The sequence below is a fragment of the Larus michahellis genome, chromosome 6, assembly GCF_964199755.1.
Source record: "Larus michahellis chromosome 6, bLarMic1.1, whole genome shotgun sequence".
Classification (NCBI taxonomy): Eukaryota; Metazoa; Chordata; class Aves; order Charadriiformes; family Laridae; genus Larus; species Larus michahellis.
Window position 1 is genome coordinate 33,203,046 of NC_133901.1, and position 22,102 is coordinate 33,225,147.

At 44.3% G+C, this 22,102-nt stretch overlaps 1 protein-coding gene across 30 annotated transcripts in view; it reads left to right on the forward strand.

The window, feature by feature from the left end:
• SGMS1 (sphingomyelin synthase 1) overlaps positions 1–22,102 on the forward strand; it is a 103,540-nt gene that overhangs the window by 38,998 nt on the left and 42,440 nt on the right. The window contains exon 1 of one of the 30 annotated variants that reach the window (XM_074590613.1): positions 3,334–3,435. The exons of the other annotated variants lie outside the window; for them this stretch is intronic. The gene's annotated coding sequence lies outside the window, so the exon portion shown is untranslated. Of the gene's footprint in view, positions 1–3,333; positions 3,436–22,102 lie in introns of those variants that run through there. 30 annotated transcript variants of the gene reach the window in all.

Genomic DNA, 22,102 nt, shown 5'->3' on the forward strand with positions numbered 1-22,102 from the left:
ACCTAATGCTTGTTCATGCAACACTGGTGTGATGCAAAAACATTATTACTTTTGGGTTTTGTTCTGCCCTTGGGAGACTTTTGTTTTCTGAATTTGGAGATCCATGCACTGAAAATAGCTGTAAAGTCCAAGTAGTAAATAAGTGAATGTTATTAGTGAAGAGGTAGAGAAACAACAAGGTACTGTAAAAAAAAAAAAAAAACAACCAACCAAACAAAAAAACCCTTCTTTCTCCATGATTCCCTGTGTCTGGAATGCCAGATGGTCCTCCATCTCCAAAAAGAAAAAGGTTCAGCAAAGGATGATGAAGGTAATGAGAGGCACGGAGCAGCTGTTGTATAAAAGGAGGTAAATAAACTTTGACTCTTCAGCGTGGAGAAGAAACGATTGTGAGCGGAGGAAGTGAGAAGAGGAATGTTATGCAAAGTGTGAGCAGAGGATGACTGTACCCAGGCCCTCCCCATTCAAAAAAAAAAAAAAAGTGTAAAATAAAACAAGGAAGCAACAAGCTTAAAACAAGGGAAAGTTTTTCTTCTGGTAATGTTTTTCTCTCGGTAATGTTTTTCTTTCAGTGGTGTGCAGTTATGCTGTGGTATTCCCTGGTGCAGGATGTTGCTGAAAGGTTAGAGGTTCAAAGGAGGCTGGATAAAACCTAGCCATGGCTGTTAAATTCAGTATCTCCTGGCTCAGGGAACAGTTATTAAAGCAGTTTTGAAGAAGGTAACGCCATCTGTGTTAAACTTGTTGCAGAAATGTGAAATTTCATTTTGTAAGTGGGTAATAAATAATGCTCAGCTATTTTCAAACGCCCTGTTGTATAGTTGTGTGCTAACGCAGGGGCTACAAATTGGAGTAGCAGATTAAATGTGGGATTTCTTGGCTTCTGTATTATTTGATCTTTTTGGTAGCTAATGGGAAACAGGCGCATAGTAGCAAATGATTCAGGTGATAAAAAGTTGGTGTTTAAGAGCAGATTATAGCAGCAGTTGTCTTGGCTAATTTGCTGTGTTACTTTACCAAAGTTTTGCAATCTGGAGCTAATAGGAGAGCGCTAATAGCAGGGTAGGTTGGAGTGGCAGTGTGCCAGCCAGAGCCTGGGGTAATGATCCGGTTACCGTGATGCATTGGAGACAGACAGTCTTCAGTATTTTCCTGCAAGCTTGATTTTCAACATGAGGCAATGTTTGGGTAGCACTGAAACTCTGGGATCGTACCATGGCAGTCACCGTGGCGGCTTGGGGGGTGGAGGTTTCTTACACTGTACGTCGCTTTCTATTACGGAGAGGTGGTTTGCTTGGCTGGTGTATGAAAGGACCAAATTTCTCTGGAGATTTTGGTGCTCCGCAGCGTGTGGGTGTTAGGAGGCTTTGGGAGGTGGAGGAGGATGGAGGTGGAATAATGTCCTTTGAATCAGAGCTGTTTTGACATGCTAGAAAGAAATTGGCAGCTGTTTTGAAAAAAAAAAAAAGCGTGTGTGATATCAAACACTGAACCACTCTATGATTTTGTGTAGAGAAGAAAGACTCGGAAGAGGAGATGCTTACAAACTTATACTGGACCGATTGGAGTGAAAATCAAAGTCTAAGTGAGCATGTGGTAGGGCCAGCCAACAGGCTGCCCACGCACGTGGCAGCTTTGCGGTGGTGTGCCGCTCAACAGCGATACCTTGAAAATTAAAAGAAGAGTCTTGGTTCAGTGGCCTTTATCCCAAGGTGTGGATTTGGTGACCTGCATGATAACTTTGAGAGTAAATTCAAAGTGATTTATCCCTCTTCTGATCTCTCTTGAACTCTGTCTATTGCTGTGAAGTGGCTGCTTCTGTATTTATGAGCAGGGTGGAAAATACTGACCTGCTTTGCTGCCTCTGTAAGGCAAGTAATAGTTCTTACTGAAGATAGTGAGGGCAGTATTTCTGAACGTGCTTGGACTAAATTTACTGTAAAAAAAGTGTACATGATGACTGTTGGAAGGGAAGGCATATATTTATTGCACAGTGGCAATAGATTTATAGGCGGATAGTTTGGTTTATAGATAAATATTGTTTGCCTATATTTCTGTAGCCATAAGCAGTTAACAAATTGGATTTAAAAGCCGAAACTTTGCTATAATCTAGAGACCTTTTTACATATTTTTTTTTTTCCTATCCCATCTGCTGGGTTCTTCACTCACGTCTGAGATGTCACGTGGCACCAAGAGAGCCAAGAGAAGTGACGCATCTTGGTATCCCATGGTAACTCTCCCTTTCCTTCGATTTTAGCTCATTTGCTTTGCTACTAGATAGAATAATCTAACTGTGGGATTAGATTTGCTTTGCTCACAAATAGGGGAAGGTTAGAGTGTAGTGTTTTCGCTGTCTAAAATGATTTACCCATGGTAACCCAAACTGTCCTTTAAAAAAAACTAACAGCAAACAACACAAGAAAACATACACAAACACCCTGCAAAACACAAAACCAACACCCCTACCAAAGCCAGAAAACTAGAAGCTCCCCACCCTAGCTTCTCAACATGCAGGGAGCATCATTTGGGGCTTTTACTCTTTGCTTGCCATTCAGAACATTGAAGCTTGTCTGAGAAGTTTTTGCAAACCACAAGTAGATATCCTGCAAGCGTCTGTTGGGCTCAGATGGAAAATTCTCACCAAAGCTAAATTTGTAATTCAGGTCTTGCAGTTCACACGGGCTTTGCTGCTGGGAACTTGTTAGGTGATGCTTTCTTTTTTTCTTCCTTTCTCCCCCCCTTCCCCCCCCCCCAGTATTTTTTTTAACCTTTGGTTGTTATATGCAGTTACCGGCTGCATCTTACTTAGAATATCTGACATATCTCCTGAGAAGAGCTCTTGGTAGACCATATCTTTGTGTTGAGATATGCTGATATTCCTTAGAAACCTGATTATTTTTAAAAGACTTGTCACTTATTTAAACCCATTTTCTCTTCTATGCCTAAATATCCACTGCTAACTTGATTGTATTAAAGCCGTAGTGGTATGATTCAGTCAGCCTGAAGCTCAAGGCTGCAAACACAGCAGCTCCTCACCTAATTTAAGGAGTGGGTATAGTCTTTGCAGATGGACATAAAGAGACCTTGAACCTCTTCTTGCATGCCGTTTCTAAACTCTTCTGGGCCCTTTTTCTAAGTGCCTTCAAGCACAGCTAGTATAAATCCTGCTAAAGCAATTTAAGACTGGCTAAACTTTGCCCTGACAATTTGATTTTCGCTTTAGGGGAGGGAACAGCTTTCAGAAACCCAGTTTATTCTTGGAGGGTGTGTATGTGTGTGGTTTTGTTTGCACGTAGCTCGCATGTGCCGGAGGAGACCGTGGTGAAGTTTTGCAGTGTGGCAGGATTTGCATTTGCTGTTGCCACAGCTACGAGTGAGCTTACGGCATTTCAGTTCCCTTAGAGGAGGAACGGAGCAGGAGTTTTCAGAGTTAAGGTACCGGTGCAGAGATGACTCATTTTGGTGTGTCCAACTGATTTTTTGAATCAGTTTTTGAATGAGAGGATGCAACTGTGGTGTTTCTGTGTGGGGAGGCATTGAGATGAGCAATTTTTTTCTTCCTGGATTTAGGGCAGTTGATCCGTGTGATGTTTGCTTGTACCAGGCTGCTATGCTGTCATCTGATATACAACATACATCCAGGCACCTGGATATTTGGAAGTATTGCAAGATTTCTCTGGTATGCGCGGGTGCTGTCATCTTTGTAGCTGTGCCAAATCAGGGTATGTCTCTCTGTTTGCTCCGAACAGGTATTTAGTACAAAGCACTGTTTGTATTGTAATGGGACTGAACTGCCTTGTGTTCAGTTTTTAGTTACGTGCGGTCCAGCGTGCTAACACGAGCTGTGTGTTTGCATCGAGAGTGCTGCATGGTTAAAAGCAAGCAATAGGTTGCTTGTGGCAACTGAAAGTGCTGGGGGAAAAAAATCCCTCTTCTGTAACTGCAGGGAAAAAGCAAGCCTATTTACAGCAGGAATCAGCAAGGGTTTATTAAGTCACACTTTCCCCCCTGAATTTTCTGCATAGATTATGATGATTTCAGTATAGATTGCTTAGGCAGAAAAGGCACTTGGCCTGTCTTTTAGTTACTGATTGTAGTAGCTTTGACTTAGTGGTATAAAGAAATGCTGTACCTTTCTGAGGATGACAGTGTGTGCAAGAACTATTTTATTCTGAGAGTGCATTTGTGCATGTCTGTGAGCATATCTCCTGAGCAAACTCCTGCGTTTACAAAAGACTTCTAACGAAAAAGGTAAAATTAAGTATTTGTTCAGTTACAACCTTCTGGTGGTAGATTTTTAGCCCAGTCAGTACCAAAAAGATAGCCTGTGTGCTTTTTGGTGTGTTTGTTTTTCTTTTCTTTGGATATAGTGTTGACCTTGCAAAGTGGAGAGAGTTCAGGAGCCCTTCCCAAACAAACCGGGCTTTCGTGGCAGTAGGGGAGAAGGAATCATGCTAAAGAAAAAGATCTGAGCTTGCAGTGTGCTGAAGAAATAAAGAGCAGCGTAATCCAAGTATGATGTGGCAGGCTGCTGTGCTGTAAATAATAGAACTGTATGCAGCCGGTGCCTGTGGTGGAAACAAAAACAAGCGTCAAAAGAAAGGTTAGGCGTTTAAAGTCCACAACTAAATATTATGAAAACAAATAATAGCGAGTTTGCCTTTGAGGACAGAAAATTGTGCCTATGTTCAGAGGCAGGCGGGTTAACATGCCTTGAAGATGGGAATATTTGTGTGGACATGGGTTTGATGTCAGGGGACAGCTACCCTGTGACCACGTTTGCCATTTTGATCATTTTAAATAAGTGTGGAATATTTAATAGGTAGGTAAAATGATTGGATTATACCTTCATCTAGATAAGAACAAAAGCTATCAGCTACCTTGCAAGTCAAGCTGGCTGCTTCTTTTTCCCAACAAAAGCCTGACTCGTCTGTGCCTTTCACCTCCAGTATTGCCTGCTGCTCACACTTCTCAGACGTGTCTCCTAAGAGACCTGGGACTGCTTTTACGTGCTAAACTGCTGACTCTTAGTCTGTCTTGAAATGATCAATGGTTGAAATGATCTTGAAATGGTTAACAATGAGCTATTTCCTCTATATTATTTTATGCAAAGTAGTACTACACCACTGCTAAAAAAAATCTTAGACCTGCTGTACAGAAACAAGGTGCTTGCTTAAGGAAACCAGAGATTGCGGTGATAGTTGGAAAAGTTGGAGCTGGGGAAAGGAGGACTTTGATGTGTGGCAAATGGAATTAATACAGGGATCTTAAACTTAAATGAGGGACTGAATCTGAAATGTTGTGAGCAGGTGGCACACTTTTTCCCCAACAAAAAGTGGTAACCTGTCATGTAGGTAACTTTTAACTGGCATTGTGTCTAATGGCCTGGGCTTATTTACAGATTTTATTATTGCACTTTGGGGTTTTGAACTGTTGAGGTTTTGAATTACTATGTGAGAAAGTGCTTTTGTATTGAAGATATATTTAAGTTTTTGCTGTGTTGTGAAGGTCTTTGTCTAACATAGCTTTTTATTTTTGGAGCTATGGGTATGTAGGCTTATGGTTTAAAAAAAAAAAAACAAAACAAAACCCAAGGTGGGAGGGAACCCTCAAAACAAACCAAACTGTGTCCTCGGTAACCAAACTACAGCTCTGACAGAGAGAAGACAAGGTCTTATGCCAGCACAGACAGGAAATGAGGTCTCTCTGTGCTGTGCTCGGCATGTGCTAACATCCTCTCTCCAGGGAGAATTGCCGTGGTCTCTTCCCTTGTTTAGGAAATATTGTGTCAGAGGGAAACTCCCAGAGCAGAGGGGTCAGCGCTGTCAGCCCCAGCATTAGCATCTTGTGAGAGTTTCCTATGGTAGTTCCACCATGGGTGCTGGGAGCAGCTGTGAAATTGGGAATAGTGCGTGGTGCCTTTGGGTTTCGAGATGCCCAAGTCATGATCCTATTGCCTGGTCCTGTAGATCTGCCCCAGTATGTCTGTGGTTTCGCTGTAGTTGAGTCTTGCTGCAAAATGTCTGTGTAGAGATCTCATAAGGATCTGTAGGCTCCTATAATTCCTACACTGTCTCTGTGCACTGTTCAAAGCCTTGAAGGTAGCCAGGGAAGAGATCATAGAATCATTGAATCATCTAGGTTGGAAAGGACCTTTCAGATCATCAAGTCCAACCATCAAACCTAACACTGCCAAAACCACCACTAAACCATGTCCCTCAGCACCACGTCTACCCGTCTTTTAAATACCTCCAGGGATGGCAATTCCACCACTTCCCCAGGCAGCCTGTTCCAATGTTTGATAACCCTTTCAGTGAAGACATTTTCCCTAATATCCATCCTAAACCTCTCCTGGCACAATGTGAGATGGTGCAGGACACCTGGATTAGAAAGCCTAAGGGCTGCCGGTCACCTTTTGGAGTAGTGAGATAAGGAGAGGACCCACACAGGCAGGGATGATCTCCCCAGAGAACAGTCCCATTTCTGAGCTGTAGGTCAAGAGGAAAGGCAAGCTCTTGCACAGGGATCATCTGCTGTAGCTTTGCCTTCATGTGCACCCTGTGGACTTGCAATAAGGGAATTAATCTCTTATTTTATAGGGAAATGCGTGTTTGTATAGCAGGTAGAACAAAAGCAGTAGCAGCTAGTATAACAGGCAGAATATTTGGCTTGAATTGAAGAGTGATGACTTCAGAAAGCATAGAAAGATGCTTCATTCATCTTGGACGACTCCATCAGTCTGTGGTGAGCTTGTAGGGTGGAGAGGGAATCTAAATTAAGGATGTGTTACTTGGACTAATGATAATTTGGACGAAGAGAAGACTGTAGGCTATAGTACAACCAAGAGTGCCAGAGTTGTGAGACCCAGGAATACTTCTTGCTGCTTTTTTTTGAACATAGTTGACCAAGGCATAAAGGTAGGTGCTGACCCAGTCAGAATGACTGGGGAAAGCCTTTTGGCAACAGCAGGGTACTATCTGCAAGTGAAACTTATCCTTGCAGGCAGCTGCTTGCCCCAGGGACTGACCACCTTTGTTTTGTTTTGTTTTTCTTTCTGTTGGCCTCCTAACTATACAAAACACACCCCTGGGGTGTCTGGGTTGCACCTAAGGTATTGCCTTTATGGGAAGGAAAATAAAAGAACACCATGTCTGCTGTCCAGTAGATCTGCATCTGTGCTTCTGCCTGAAAATCTTGGACTAGTTCTAGTCCCCACAGTATGACCTTGTGTGTCACCGTGATGAGCAGCTGCAGGTAATACCAGCTGCACAAAGAGTCTGTCCTGAAGCTGCTGCTATGAACATTGGGCGGTCTGGTCTCCGCGGGGGACTTGAGCAGTTGTCTCTGTTAAGGTTTCTATGGTCTGTTCTGCTGGTAGAAGTGGAAGGAGTGGGCCTGGGCAGGAGAATTATTGTTGAATCATCATGGTGTATCTGGTTTTGATGCATGAAGATGCAGTTAAGGCTTGAGCAGAAGTTTTTTGAACACTTCTGGAGAGTTTAGATGGATGAAGCAGTTCTTCAGGGACTAACTGAGCCCATATGAGCCTGGAGACAACTTACTCGGAAAGGCTTATACAGTGTGTACTGGCATGGGATACTCCTGTCCCGCACCCTTTAACATAGAAAAGCAAAGAAACAGGGGTTTCTTCTCGCTATGGATTATGCCATCCAGAGGGACCTGGATGGGCTTGAGAGGTGGGCCTGTGCCAACCTCACGAAGTTCAGACAGGCCAAGTGCAAGGTCCTGTACCTGGGGTCACAGCAATCCCAGGCACAAATAAAGGCTGGGTGGAGAATGGCTTGAGAGCAGCCCTGAGGAGAAGGACTTGGGGGTGCTGGTGGGTGAGAAGCTCAACATGACCTGGCAACGTGCGCTTGCAGCCCAGAAAGCCAACTGCATCCTGGGCTGCATCAAAAGAAGCGTGGCCAGCAGGCCGAGGGAGGTGATTCTGCCCCTCTACTCTCGTGAGACCCCACCTGGAGTACTGCGTGCAGCTCTGGAGTCCTCAGCACAAGAAGGACATGGACCTGTTGGAGCAGGTCCAGCGGAGGGCCATGAAGATGCTCCGAGGGCTGGAGCCCCTCTGCTGTGAGGACAGGCTGAGAGAGTTGGGGTTGTTCAGCCTGGAGAAGAGAAGGCTCCGGGGAGACCGTAGAGCCCCTTCCAGTCCCTCAAGGGGCCTACAGGAAAGCTGTGGAGGGACTCTTCATCAGGGAGTGTAATGACAGGACGAGGGGTAACGGTTTTAAACTGAAAGAGGGGAGATATAGATTAGATATCAGGAAGAAATAATAGGGCAGTGAGCCCCTGGCCCAGGTTGCCCAGAGAAGCTGTGGCTGCCCCATCCACAGAGGTGTTCAAGGCCAGGTTGGACGGGGCTCGGAGCAACCCGGTCTGGTGGGAGGTGTCCCTGCCCAGGGCAGGGAGGTGGAACTGGATGATCTTCTAACCCAAACCATTCTGTGATTCTATAATTCCTGTGGAGTATTTGTATTGGAAACTGTGATTTCCCATGGGAATCCACGTCTCCTTCCTTTCTAAGATGCTTTACTTTCTTGCACGGTCCAATTTGACATTGTGGTGTAATTTAGTGCTTCCCATAGAAGAAGTTAAACAGTGACTTAAAAAATAAAATTAAAAAAAAAAAAATAATCCCTGAATCTCAGAGTGACTTTTGAAATAGCACAAGCAGGAGAGAATCCCTATGTGGATTATTTGGTCTCTTGGGCTTTGGTCTTTTTTTTTTTTTTTATTGGCCCTAAAAATGTCCAGAGGTTAAAATTAGAATGGCAGACGCTAATAAACATTTACCAATGAATTTTCTGCAGTCAGCTTTCATTTAACACTGAAAGCCGTGGTCCATTTTTGGATGCTGGAGACAAACTGAGTAAACACAGCTCCTCAGTATGGCACTGGGGAGTGCAGCAGATCTTGTTAGGTTTTTGCTTTTTTTTTTTTTTTTACAGTTTTATTTTAGAGATGCCTGATGGCTGTGGAAACTTGAGTTTTCCTTTACTTAGTGGTGTAGCAAATACCGTCTTCCTCTGTATTAACAAACAGTCACGCTCTTAACAGCAAGAGCAGCTAAGCAGCACAGTGACTTACAGAGGCTTATAGTGAACGTCTTGATATTGCAAGCAATTCATAAATAATGTATGTCTTTTCTGCCGAAATCTTCTCAAGTGTATAACACCATTGATCACAGAAAGTCCTGTAGCCTTTGATCACAGAAAAGTCCTGTAGCCAGGAGAAAAAGCTACTGTGTCCGTCTTAGTCATGCTGTCCGGTTGCATAGTGTATTTAGGGAAGTAACGCGGCTATTTTTGTCACTAGATGAATGATCCTAAAATGTAGCGAGGTTCCTGTTGGGTGAGTCTATAGTAAAAAGGCTGACTCTGCTGTGTTGATTTCATGTTCATCCTTCATGTGCTCAGTGTTGGTGTAAAGATGTTCCCTGAGCATAAGTTGATGCTTTTCTGACTTGGGACCACTCAGAAAACACATGTGGGGGGACAGGTTGCAGCTGCCTCAGCTGGAGCCTGGGTATCACATATCTGCTGCTTTGGGGAAGAATGGTGTCGTGGCTCCCTCTTGACTGCTGTACTGTTTCCGTATATACCTCTCTGTGCGTGTGCCTGTGTTTTGGGTTTAGGTTGTTTGGGTTTTTTTCTGCAGTACCCATGATACCTGTGGACCTTCAGCAAAAGGGTGATTATTCTGCTAGCAGCAACAGCACAGACCTCTTCGATGGGCAGATCTAACAAACCGGTAATGTGCTGGACATCCCAGTATCCCGGTTTGTTTTGTGGAGCAGCTGCTGCGTCTGAATGCCAGATGCAGTTGGCTGGCATCGGTGTGGCTTGAATGTGACTCTTGTAGAGGAGCCGCCCTATCACCATGGAAGGCAGCTGGCTTTGCAAGCAGGTTAGCACATACAAAACCTTTCTGGCTGGACCCAAGGGTCTGCTTTAATCAGTAAATAGCCCTGAAACCTGATGCACAGTACTCCTTAGAAATAATCTGAGCCACTCTTTACCTAGAGTGCCAAAAGTATCAAAAAGGTGAACCACAAATGTGGAGGCTCGGCGTTACCAGCCTTCAGGCAGGAAGATATGTTTCTGTTCATGAAAGCGTCTCATGGCAGTATTATATATAAATAGCAGTCCCTCTCTGCGGCTTCTCCCATTGCCTATGGCCTTAAATTGGGTGGCTTCTTAGTGGCAGTGGCCGCTAATGGTGAGATGAAGTGGCAGATTAATTGACTGGGAGTAACCAAGAGCGGTTTGATTGCGGAGCACAACCTGTGTTCATTCTTTCGAAGGGGAGACGGAGTTTGGGGGTGCTGCCACTCCAGCTCCTTTTATGAGGAGCAAAATCCCTGATTTAACGAAATGCTAGTGCTGATGCACATTATAAAGACAGAGTTGCTAAGGCTTTTATGGCAGTGAGGAGATGAGTTAGGCTGTAATTAGCAGCCTCTCTTTTCCCTTGCAAGTCCAGAGAGGATTCTGTAGTTATTTCTGTGTTTAGTTGGTTCTGCTTTATCGGTTTTAATTCAGTATGAAACATTAGCTTATACTGCCCAAGAGAAAAGTACCATATAAATGGGGTTTCTTGTGTTCTAAGAGTGCTGCAAGTGTAAAGAAACTAACTCCTTAGCCTCACTAGGATGAGTTAGTTGCTTTGATGTTTTGAGATGCTGGTCTAGTTTTCATGTTCACAGCTGTGAGACTTTTAAAGCCCAAACTGTAGCTGAGCTGAGAATCTGAGCCCCTGTTAAGACCAGGAGATCAGTGCAGCGAATTTATATGGATTGTTTCAGGGCTGTCTCTTTGTGCGTCTATCGCATTATACTAAAACCTAGCTTGGCAGCCACAAATGGAATAGGCCCTAAAAACCTTCCCTAGCTCTAGTATTGCTTAGAGCAATAGAATCTACCAGTAAATGTTCCTTGGAGCTAGCTTCAGATCTAGCTCAGCTGGAGTAGGGGCTGGACTACCCGACTCCAAGAAGTCCCATGCAGCCACAGGGCTCTCTGTGGGTCTCAGTGCTGCACTTGATGACACACGGCTAATGTTGAAAAACACCCATGGCAAGAAGCCACAGTTGTGGACGGCCTTTAAATCCATCTGAACAAACACATGCAACGAGTCAGTTTAAAAATTGAAGCGTTGTCTTTTTTGTTGGGTGAAGAGGCCGCAAGTGCTCTGGCCGCAAACGTGACAGCTGTCATGGTAGATCTCAGTTGTGCTGTCCTTCTCCCTGCTCAGCCCCCGGCACGCTTGCTCTATTTGCAAAGAGAGGAAAAGGAGGAGGAGGTGTGCTAAACTGAGAACCAGGCAAGACAAGTGTGCTAACGGTTGGATAGAAACATGTTTTATCTTGAGCTTTTGTACAAAAACCTGAATTCTGCATGGAGACTTCCCTGTTCCTGAATTTTTTTAGGGTGAAATCTTAGTAGATAGGATCAGTTCTGTACTTCCCTCCGTTACTGATGACCCCCACTGGCCTCTTTTTGCCAGACCACCTCCAGCTGTGGGAACAGGGAATGTAGGAGATTTAAAGAAATTACAACTTTAATTTATCTGTTGGCCTTAAAATGAAAATCTTTAGGACTTAGGTTCCCTTACACCAGCAAGAAGTAGATATCTGCAAAGTTAATGAAGGTTTTAGCTAATAAACCTAGAGGGTATCTGGGTCTGACTCTTCTTGCTATTTTTATGAAAGAGGAGAATCATCCCCTGGTTTTTAGGAGTGACACAGAGCATTTGTGGAGCTGGGAGGTTTGTAAAGCATTCATCAAAAAGTTGATGTAAAAAAATAAAGAGGGAGGGTGGGGAAGGGCAAAACTCGAGGGAGACTGTAAGAGAGATTTAAGATACCAGGCAGCCTGATGAAACACCTCCTGACTGGTTTGTTAATGTTCCCAGTCTCTGACCCCTGTGTCACAATGAGAAAGCAACATTTGAGCCAAACCATAGCAAAGGTGAGCTAGCAAGTACTGGGAACTGAATTTCAGCCTCTTGAGTGAGATAGGGCATGTGTTAGTTGTCTCCTGCTAAGCTGGTTATTGTCCGTCGACACAGTGATATTGTGGGTTTCTGCCATGGGTGCTTAGTCCTTAGACAGGATTGAGGTGCTTCTTCCAAATACTTGTGTGGTTTTCTTTATCATAAATGATATATTGAGTAGACAGGTGAACTGGCAAAATGATCACAGGCTGGTTGAGGTTGGCAGGGACCTCTGGACGTCATCTTGTGCAACATGCCCTGGTGAAGCAGGGTCACCTAGAGCTGGTTGCCCAGGACCATGTCCAGTCAGGTTTTGAGTATCTCCAAGGATGGTTGCTCCAACCTCTCTGGGCAACCTGGTGCATTGTTAACCGCCCTCACAGTAAAACAGTCTTTTCTTATGTTCCCTATGTGTTTCAGTTTGTGCCATCTTGTCCTGGCACTTGGCACCACTGAGAAGAGCCTGGCCCCTTCCTCTTTGTACCCTCCCTTCAGGCATTTGTATACATTGAATAAAATGCCCCCTGAGCCTTCTCTTCTCCCAGTTGAATAGTCCCAGCTCTCAGCCTTTCCTCATAGGAGAGATGCTCCAGTCCCTTGGTCATCTTTGTGGCCTTCTGTTGGAGTCTCTCCAGTATGTCCGTGTCTCTTTTGCACTGAGAAACCCAGAACTGAACACAGCGCTCCAGGTGTGGTCTCACCAGTGCTGAGCAACCTCCTGCTGGCAACACTCCTCCTAATGCAGCCCAGGATGCTGGTGGCCTTATTTGCTAAGGGTGCATTGCTGACTCATGATAGATTGTTGACATCCAGAACCGCAGCTCCTTCTTTGCAAAGCTGCTTTCCAGTCTGTCAGCCTGCACGCAGCCTGTACTAGTACTTGGGGTCATTCTTCCCCAGGTGTAGGGCTTTGCCTTTCCATTGTTTGAACACCATGAGGTTCCTGTCTGCTCTTTGCTCCAGCCTGTCAAAGTTCATCTGGGTGGCCATGTGACCATCTGGCATACTGGCCATTTCTCCCAGTTCTGTGTCATCACAAACTTGCTGAGGGTACACTCTGCACATCATCTAGGTCATTAATAAAGAGGTTAAACTATACTGGCTCTCGTATCAACACATGGGTAGACCATTGGCATCTGGCCTCCCGCTGGACTTTGTGCCACCGATCACAACCCTCTGAGCCTGACTATTCAGCCAGTTTTCAGTCCACCTCCCTGCCCACTTGTCTAGTCCATACTTTGCCAGCTTGTCTGAGGATGTTAGAAGAGACAGTGTTGAAAGTCTTACTAAATTCAAGACAGACAGCATCCTCTACGCTCCCCTCATCCACTAAGCCAGTTGTTTCATCACAGGAGGAGGTCAGGCTGGTGAAGCATGATTTTCTTCCTTCATAAATCCATGCTGACTACTCCTGATCACCCTCTTGTCCTTCATGTGACTGGAAATGGTTTCCAGAATTAGCTGCTCTTTCCCACGGATGAAGTGAGGCTGACTGACCTCTAGTTGCCCAGATCTATTTCCTTGCCCTTCTTGAAGACAGGAGTGACGTTTGCTTTACTCCAGTCTTCAGGAACCTCTCCCACTTGCCACGACTATTCAAAGAAAACCAGGTCTGGCCTCGCAGTGACATCAGCCAGCTCCCTCAGCACTCATGGGTCCATCCTGTCTGGTCCCATGCATGTCCATCTGGTCTGTATGTCCAGTCTACTGTTCCCTAACCTGATCCTCTCCTACCAAGAGGGTCTTCCTTGTTCTGGACTTGCCCTGTGGTCTCAAGGGCCCACAATTCCTGAAGGTTGGTCTTACAGTTACTCTTCGCATCCCTTGCCAGATTGAACTCCAGATGGCCTTTGGCCCTCTTAACCTCGTCCCTGTGTGATCAGTGTTCCCAGATTCCTCCTGGGTCTCCTGCCCCTGCTGCTGCACTTTGCACTTGGGTTTGGTCAGGAGCAACTTGCTCCTCCATGTGGGCCTCCTGCCACCTCAGGTTGATTACCTGCTTGTTGGGATGGACCGTTCTTCAGCTTGGAGGAGGTGATTCTTTAATATCAACCAGGTCTACTGGACTCCTCTTCTCTCCAAGACTGTGTCCCATGAGATTCTTCAAGCACACCCCTGAAGATGCTAAAGTGTGTTCTCCTGAAGTCCAGGGCTGTGATGCAGCTTTTTTACTGAGCTCCTTTCTCTCAGGGTCCTGAACTCCAGCAGGTCATGGTCACTGCAGCCAGGTCTGCCCCGACCTTTGCATCCCTGACCAGTTCTTTCTTGTTTTGTAAGTATGAGGTCTATCAGAACACCTGTCTTTGTTGGCTCCTTCATCACCTGTATTAGGAAAGTGCACTCCAGAAATCTCCTTGGTTGCTTCTGCCGTGCTGTGTTGTCCCTCCAGCAGATATCAGGGTGGTGAAAGGCCCCTGTGAGCACCTGTCCTGTCCTTCGTTAAAGAGCTAGTGTGCATCCGGATGCTCACGCAGTTGTGTGAGTTACCCCACCACATCTCTGTGACCACAGAGACTGTAGCCCTGCAAGTGCAGGCAGACCGCCTGCCCGTTCCCTGTGCTGCGTTCAGTGATGTAGAGGCACTACAGAGAGGCACCCAAGGGTGCCGAGTTCCCAGGGCAGGAGAGCTTTCCTCATAACACCCTGCAGCCACTTCCATATCTGCATACGCACCTTCAGGTGTGTGAGCGAAGGTGGCTTTCCTGAAGTCTTGTCTTGTTGGAGATGCAAAAACGTGTGTGAGCTGCCAGGTTGGCAGTCTTTGCTAAGCAGAAATAGCACACCTTCTGGCAAAAGCCAGGAATACGTGACAAACTCCATATTATTGGATGGATGCAATATTTATCTTAAAGCATTCAACCTGGCTTTAGTGTCTGAGTCAACGTTGTGAAAAATAAAGGCTTTATTTCTGTCTCATATTCTCCCCTATTTACGTCTTTCCTAATGTAACTGAATATCTACAGAAGGGCTGTATTTCTTTTTCCTTCTCTGGCGTGTGTCTCTATATATACCGTGTTTGCTTTGGAAGAATTCTCTCTGTCTGAGCCCAACCGAAACCAAAGGTGCAAGATAAAAGTTCCTTTCTTCTCTTCTTAGCGGGAAGGGGGGGCAGAAGAGTGACAGGAAATTATCACCTGGGAAGGACAGGAAGCCCATGAAGGTAAATAGCCTTTTTCTGTTCAACTAATCCAGTAACAAACACACCCCCATGAAACCATGAACTTTAATTACGGGGTTGTAGATGGGGGAGGAGATGTTAAACACTGGGGCAGTATTTTAGAAAGGACCTGTGAAACAAGTTGATGAAAGCCTTTAGGCTTGAAGACAATGGTGCTTTAATAACCCAGCAAGACTTTCTCATCAGCTGCTTGCATGCAGAGCACCAGCGCTCTGGGATTGCTTGTCCCCCCTCACACCCATTTGAGAGGTGCTGCAGTAAACTTAAAATCGCAGCAATTTGCATAAGTGATGCAGAGAGACTTTCTCCCCCTCCCTCCCGTTATTGCATTATGGAAGTGATTTCATTACAGTAAAACAGAATTTCAACTCGTTTTTGGCTTTCTAAGCAGATCAGAGCTCTGGCTTCTCAAAAAAAACTTTCCAAGACTTACAATTTTTTTTTTTTCTGCTCAGTCTAAATCGAAAATAATAAATTTGGTTGAAAATGCTAAAAAGGTACAGACTGAAAACTCTATATTGTGCTGGTAGGATAGCTTGCAAAATAAGGTCCTTGCTTTTGGTTTAAGTACGGGTTTTCTGAGGTCTGAAGCTGCATTTGCTACTTCTTGTGAGCTGTAGAAGACACAGAAAGTAACACTTCAAGGCCTGAGGTTCTCTAAAGGCACAGTGTGAAGCTGAGCATGTTTGAGCCCTGTATTTTTGCAGAAATGCCAGTCACCAATGAAATTTAACAGTACTGAATAAATGAACAGGGCAAGAAAAAGCAAGTTCGCCTCTTCAGAAAGCTCAAGTATTTACCTTTACCCTTTTGTACTCCCTATTAGATATTTTAAACTCCTTACAGAATTGTATTGTTGTGAGCTGTAATTGCAGGGGTAAAACCTCTGATGGTGATTTTTACAAAACGCAGTGTTTAACAGTCAGCGGAAGGTCTAAGGAAATATTGTTCTGGATTAGTCCTCTTTGGTGTGGGTGGGGAAGAAACTGATCTTACTCAAGGAAATCGTAGCGTGCAGCACAATGATATCCAAGTAATGTCATTTTTGGGGAGCAGTTAAGAAAGATCTTTACAAAAGAAATGGGCAGTTCCTTTGAATCAAGTTTCCGAGAGCACAGGAAGGATGTCCAGTTTGATAAGCACATCTACCCCATCCAGCTCATGCAAAATCAGCTCCAGTCGTTTCTGGCTTTGTATAATCCACCAGGAATAACTGAGAGCAGGGATATCGAGCAGAAGGGTTCCCCTCATCTGTGCTTCAATCATATGGGGACTTGCAGGATCAAATGCTGAGTTAAGAATGGTGTCACGGTCTTCTATGTGGGTTTTGAAAAGATGTACATAGTCTTTTTGTTGTGACTGGTGTCAAGACAAGAAATGCAAGTGTAAACACGGTAAATGCCATCCAAAATATATTTGATGAATGGCGAGGGAAACGCATTTGGCCGTGGCTTGATTTAGCAGTTGCTGCTCTGTGTATGCTACAGTGTAGTATATTTGCCACGTAAATATCCTTTAGGCTTTTTTAGTATTGAGAAAACTCCTCGTAGTTTCTCTAGTAAGGCTATATATAGGCTGTGGACATGTACTTGGTCATTAACCATATCGATAGGAAGTGAGTTGAAATGAAATCTGCTACCTACTTGCAAATCAAATCTATGCGGTTTGATCCTTCTAAAGTACGTAACTTCCAAAGCGATTTAGAAATTGATACTCATCGAGCCTCATCCAGTGTGGATGGATGCTGCACTTAAGCAGAACTCAAAATGTGCTGGAAAATACAGGCCTCTGCTTCTGCCTGGGGTGCTCAATAGCTTTTGTGGTCAAAGCTGATGAGACTTGGCTTTGGTGGGAGCAGAATGAAGTTTCTTTGAGTCCCTGTTCAGGTTAGTGCTCATCATTGTAGTCAAAGAGACAAATTTGGGTGCTTGTGGCAAAGCTTGCATATGAGAGATATAATGAATTGGGTTCTCAGTAAATCTGAATTGTGGGGGGTGTTGGGGTAAAGATATCTGTGCTAGTAAGCAGAGTTTTAATAGTCCTGGTGGAAGGACCAGGCGGTCATTTTTAATGCTCACACAGAACTGATGGTTGTATTTCCTGTAGTACAAGCTATACTAGTGCTATTGGACTAGAGAAAATGACTGCCCAGTCTATAAAAGGGAAAACCCATAAATTAATCAAAGGTTCCATCTTTAAACATGCAGCTTGAAGTAGAAGGTAGGGCTTGTGTTTTGCAATTTTTGATGTAACAGAATCTCGAATATTGTCTGTGTTTGTACCTTGCCATGTTTTGCATCCTGTGATTGTACCCTTTGCTTCTGCAGCTCAAGTGGTACTTCCCGCAGGAAGCGTTATACGCTTGCCTTGTGGGACAGCCAACCCTCCTGGGCCTGGAGCACAAAGTGAGCACTTTGGTCTTCATCCTTTTATGTCTTTTATATGCATCACAGCGGTCAGGGCTATAAAAACAAGGTCTAATAGGCCAGCGCCTGAAAAAAGGGACTGGGAACATTTTTATCACACTTTGATCATTGGTAGAGATATAAGTACAGTTAGATTTTTGAGCTATACCAAAACCAGCCCATGCCTGTGGTGGCATTGCTGTATCCTCCCCCTTTTTTGGGAGGAGCACAAGGGGGCATAGAAACACACATCCCAGATAAGTCCTTTGAGCCTTCAGTGATTAATGGCTCAGGCTTCCTGAGTGTCATTTCTTCTTTACTGGTCTGAATTCATCTGGTCACCCTTTGAACCCAGGTAAATTCGTGGCGCTTGCTGTGTGGAAGAATTTGCGAGCAGAGGATGTGTGTTGTGACAATGGGTTCACACGGCTCACCGCTGTGTAAAGCAGCGATAACGCTGGCTGCGGCGACACAGGATAGTGGGAATACAACACTCCGTGGTCCTCACACATAGCTCCTTATCACTTCTGTTGTGTTGTTCCCTTTGCCCTTGGGATGGAGGAATTACATATTTAAAGCCCTAATTTGCAGCATTAATTTACATCATGCTTATTAATGAGTAAGGCATTTGATAGGTGGTTATGTCTGAGTCAGTGCCATTTAACCTGTGAATATTTACTTTCAGTTACATAGGAAAAAAAGGGAGCCAGAGGCAGCGATTAATCAATAACTGACTTGTGTTTCATCTTCAGAGTCTTTTGAGTCGGGTAAATGTCATTCTGGGGCTGCTACCTGGGTATGACAGGGCAGATATTCATTGCGTGAACAGCAGGTGTAGGTTATGCGTTTGGGATAATTAACTCTCCTGCTGAGGTGCCGTAAAAATATATTGTGAATTAAGGAGTTGGGTTTCTCTCTGGTTTATATTCTATGTGACTCTTGTGGCGTGCAAACAAACACTCAGGATGTGGAGACTGAGTTAGTTTATCTTTAACAGGAAAAAGCCCCCTCCACACCCAGGAGCCCTGTTGTTGACGTTTAGCAAAACACGATCACGTATTAACTCTAGCTTTGGGGAGTTTTGGTTGAGTTTGGTTTGTTGGTTTTTTTTATTATTTTTTTTTAGATGCTAATTTTGCTTGTAGTGGAAAACGTTGGCTCCTTTTAACCACTCCTTTGAAGAGCAAGAGATAGCATCAGCAGAGCCTGAAGTTGGTATTTGCAGAAGGGTGAGGTGCTGCTGCTGAGGAATAAAGGAAACTGGAGAAAATAGCAGTCTCTCATGTCTCTGCCCCTCCATGGCATAGAGATGAGCACTAGTACAATTTCAAACCTCGCTGTTTTAACATAGGGATTGCTGAGCAGGCCTACAAGCAGGTGGTACTCCATGTTAATGAAATGTGTATTTGGTATAAACCCTTCAGAAGCATTTGCCTTGCAGTGCTCTGCACAAGCCCAAGTATGGATGTTTTGGCTCAGTTTATGCATAATAAATTAGTGACTTGCTATATCCAGCCAGCCATACTTAAACCAAGCGAGGGTATTTTCCTGAAAGGTTCTTGATTGCCCCTTGGATGATGGCAGCCTCTGGCATCCATCCCTACATGCCATGTTTCTGGGTAAAGCCGACTTGATCTGTCGGGGGCTTTAAAGAAGCCAGGGCACCTGATACATGCCAAACCACAGCAGCATAATAGCAAGATGTGGGGCAAATAACAAAGGAATTAACTCATTGTTGGAAAAAATCAGTGATGCTACCAGTCTGCGTCCCATTACAGTGTCTAGTGAGGAAACAATCTGTTGCCTGCCTGTAAACAGAGGCCTTTGGGTTGAAATTTTGGGTTTGGATGCAGTACAACCAAATTGACATTCTTAGGCAGTGACTTCTTTAGCCAGAAGATTTTGACACACCTGGGTAATGAGACGTCTTGGAGGAAAAAATAAGTGGATAAGAGAATAGGAGTGGCACTTCCCAAGCTGAGAGTGCTATAGCTGGATACGGGATGCAGTCACGTGTGAATAACACCCTGCCATGTGAAAAAAAAGTCCTTCTAGTTGAGATAATGAGTTTGAAAAGGGTGTCTTGTTTCTATTTTTCTCTTTTATGGAAAGCTTCCCTCTTTTGGGTTAAAATGTGACTGGAGCGGTATTAAACACTTGCTTTGAACTGAGTATCTGATTGCACATCTCCTGTATGAAAGTGAATTGCAGTAACAGAGTGTGCCACCTTCTTGTTTTCTACTTCTGGCTCTGGAGAGGTCCTGGGTGTTAGACTGCAGAGCAACCCCAGCTTCTAATAGCAGAGCTGCTGCTGAGAAAATCCAGGTCTTTCTTCAATGATCTAAGGGGCAGCCGTGGCGCTTAACCAGGAACACACCTTGCAGCCCAGGGAAGCCCACATGATGAGCAAGAGGACTGATTTTATCCATTTACAAAGGTAATAGCAGTTAGATGAGAACTCCGGAGATTTAAGCTGCCTGCATGGCTGGGATAACATGGTTGGCATGGAGGCTCGATTCATTGGCAGCAAAAGGTCCTGTGTCCTGGGGGACCTCCAGGCCATGTGGTGAACCCCGCTGGTGTTTCTGCCATCCATTTTACAGGTTTCAATCACAGTGAGCACACAGGGATGCACACGTGTGTGTGCATGATCCCCCAGGGCTGTCGCAATGTGGTGGAGTCCCGTGACCACGTGCCCGTGTCAGATGCAGAAAGGGAGTGAACTGGGAGCTGCCCAGGAACAGGTCAGCCAGCCAAGGCAGCGGGAGGTTGCAAAACCGATGCGAGGTCAAAGTACGAACACGTGTTCAAATACAACACCACAACATATTTCTTAATTCGCTGCTGGAGGAGGAGCAAGGGATGTTTTCAGCTGAGTTTCCAGAAGACGCTGGTTTGCTGGCAGGTTTCATGATCATGCTCTTTGCAAGTGATTTAAAATACACCTTTGTTCTTGCACACATGCTCAAGCAAGTGATGCTGAAATTAGCTTCTTTGTGGAGGAAAGATTTTTCTTTGGGTAACTTGGTTAAACTTGAGAGCAGGTTGAGCTTTTTATAGGAAAGGAAAGAGAAGTGTGGTTTCCTCCGGACATTAATCCATGAGTCACACGTTATATGACACAGCATTCCTCTCTGGAAACTTAATTGCTGGAGCTAATGAGTACATCAGTCCTCCAGAACCACCTTTTGCGTTTGATACTCCTAAACACTTCACCTGGTGCTTCTGGAAGTTATGTTAATAAATACTTCTTAGATTTTTAAAGTCAACCTTTTAACATTTCTAGTCTATATCAGAACCCCATTCAGGTAAATTAATGACATTTTTTTCAGTTTCAAAAGCAACTGCCTGTTCTTAACAGCCTTGCATGTAAGAAGTTGCAATGGCTGTTAATGCCGTAATGCATATGTAGTAATAATAATAAATATTATGTATGTAATAATAAGTTTCAGGTTATTTCTCAACAGGAAGGATGACAGATTGGCGGGGTCCACTGTGCTTTTTTTTTTTTCCCTTCTGTTTTCCTTAGCTACTGGCTGAAAACCCACGGAAGACAGGGTGGAGCAGTGATGGCCAGAACAGGTTTGTTTTAATGATGAGCATTTTTGCATTTTTAATAAAAAGTGCTTCATTTCTGGATCATAAAGCACGTGCTGAAAGGTCTCTGCCAAAGCTGTTCAAAACTTAGCAATGTCCTCAATTTTGTGTTTTCTTCAAAAAGACGTATCAGCTTAAGAAAAATGGCTAAGAAACCCAGCTTGGAGCTGGAAGAAATAATAAGCTTGATATAAATCATAAGCAACGGGATTTGTCGCATTCGCGGCATCCCTTGAGAGATCTGCGTTACAGATCGCACAGTGGGTTTCTTGTAAACTAGGTCACTTGTTTTGGGGAGTGAAAGTGCTGAAAGACTAATAAGCGGCAATTTTTGAGTGGCATGGGTTGTTCAGCGTATTGTGATACTAAATGCTAAGTAGAGGGTTTGATGCTCACAGCAATAGTTATTGCTTCCTTTCAAATGAGCGGGTAGTTACATTGTAGTTAAGACCAAATAGCTTCGCTCTGAAGAGAATGGGCTATATATTTTGAATAATTTTCAAAAACTTGCCCTCGAGCGTGGTGTTTTAAAGTATTTTGAAGCAAACGGACATCACAGCATCTTTTTAACACTCTTGTAGCACAATTTTCCTGATATATCGGTGACCAGAGTTGGGGTACTTCAAGGAAAAAAAAAAAAAAAACCACCAAAAAATACTTAAAAAGGTTTCAGGATATGTGTGGTGGATGTATGGATTTCTATTGCTCAAGTGAAACTCTGTGAACATCTTCTCTCTGGTAGGTGTTGATCTTAGAAAACAGTAATTAGCCTTTGAACCCACTTTTGTGCTGGTAGCGGTCCTTGGTAGCCAGCAAGCCCTGTGCCTCCTGCTGGGTCCTGTAAAAACGCTTCCTGAAAAGGCAAGCATGTAGTTCCTTCGGAAAAGCCTTGAATTGGAAGGAGCGCT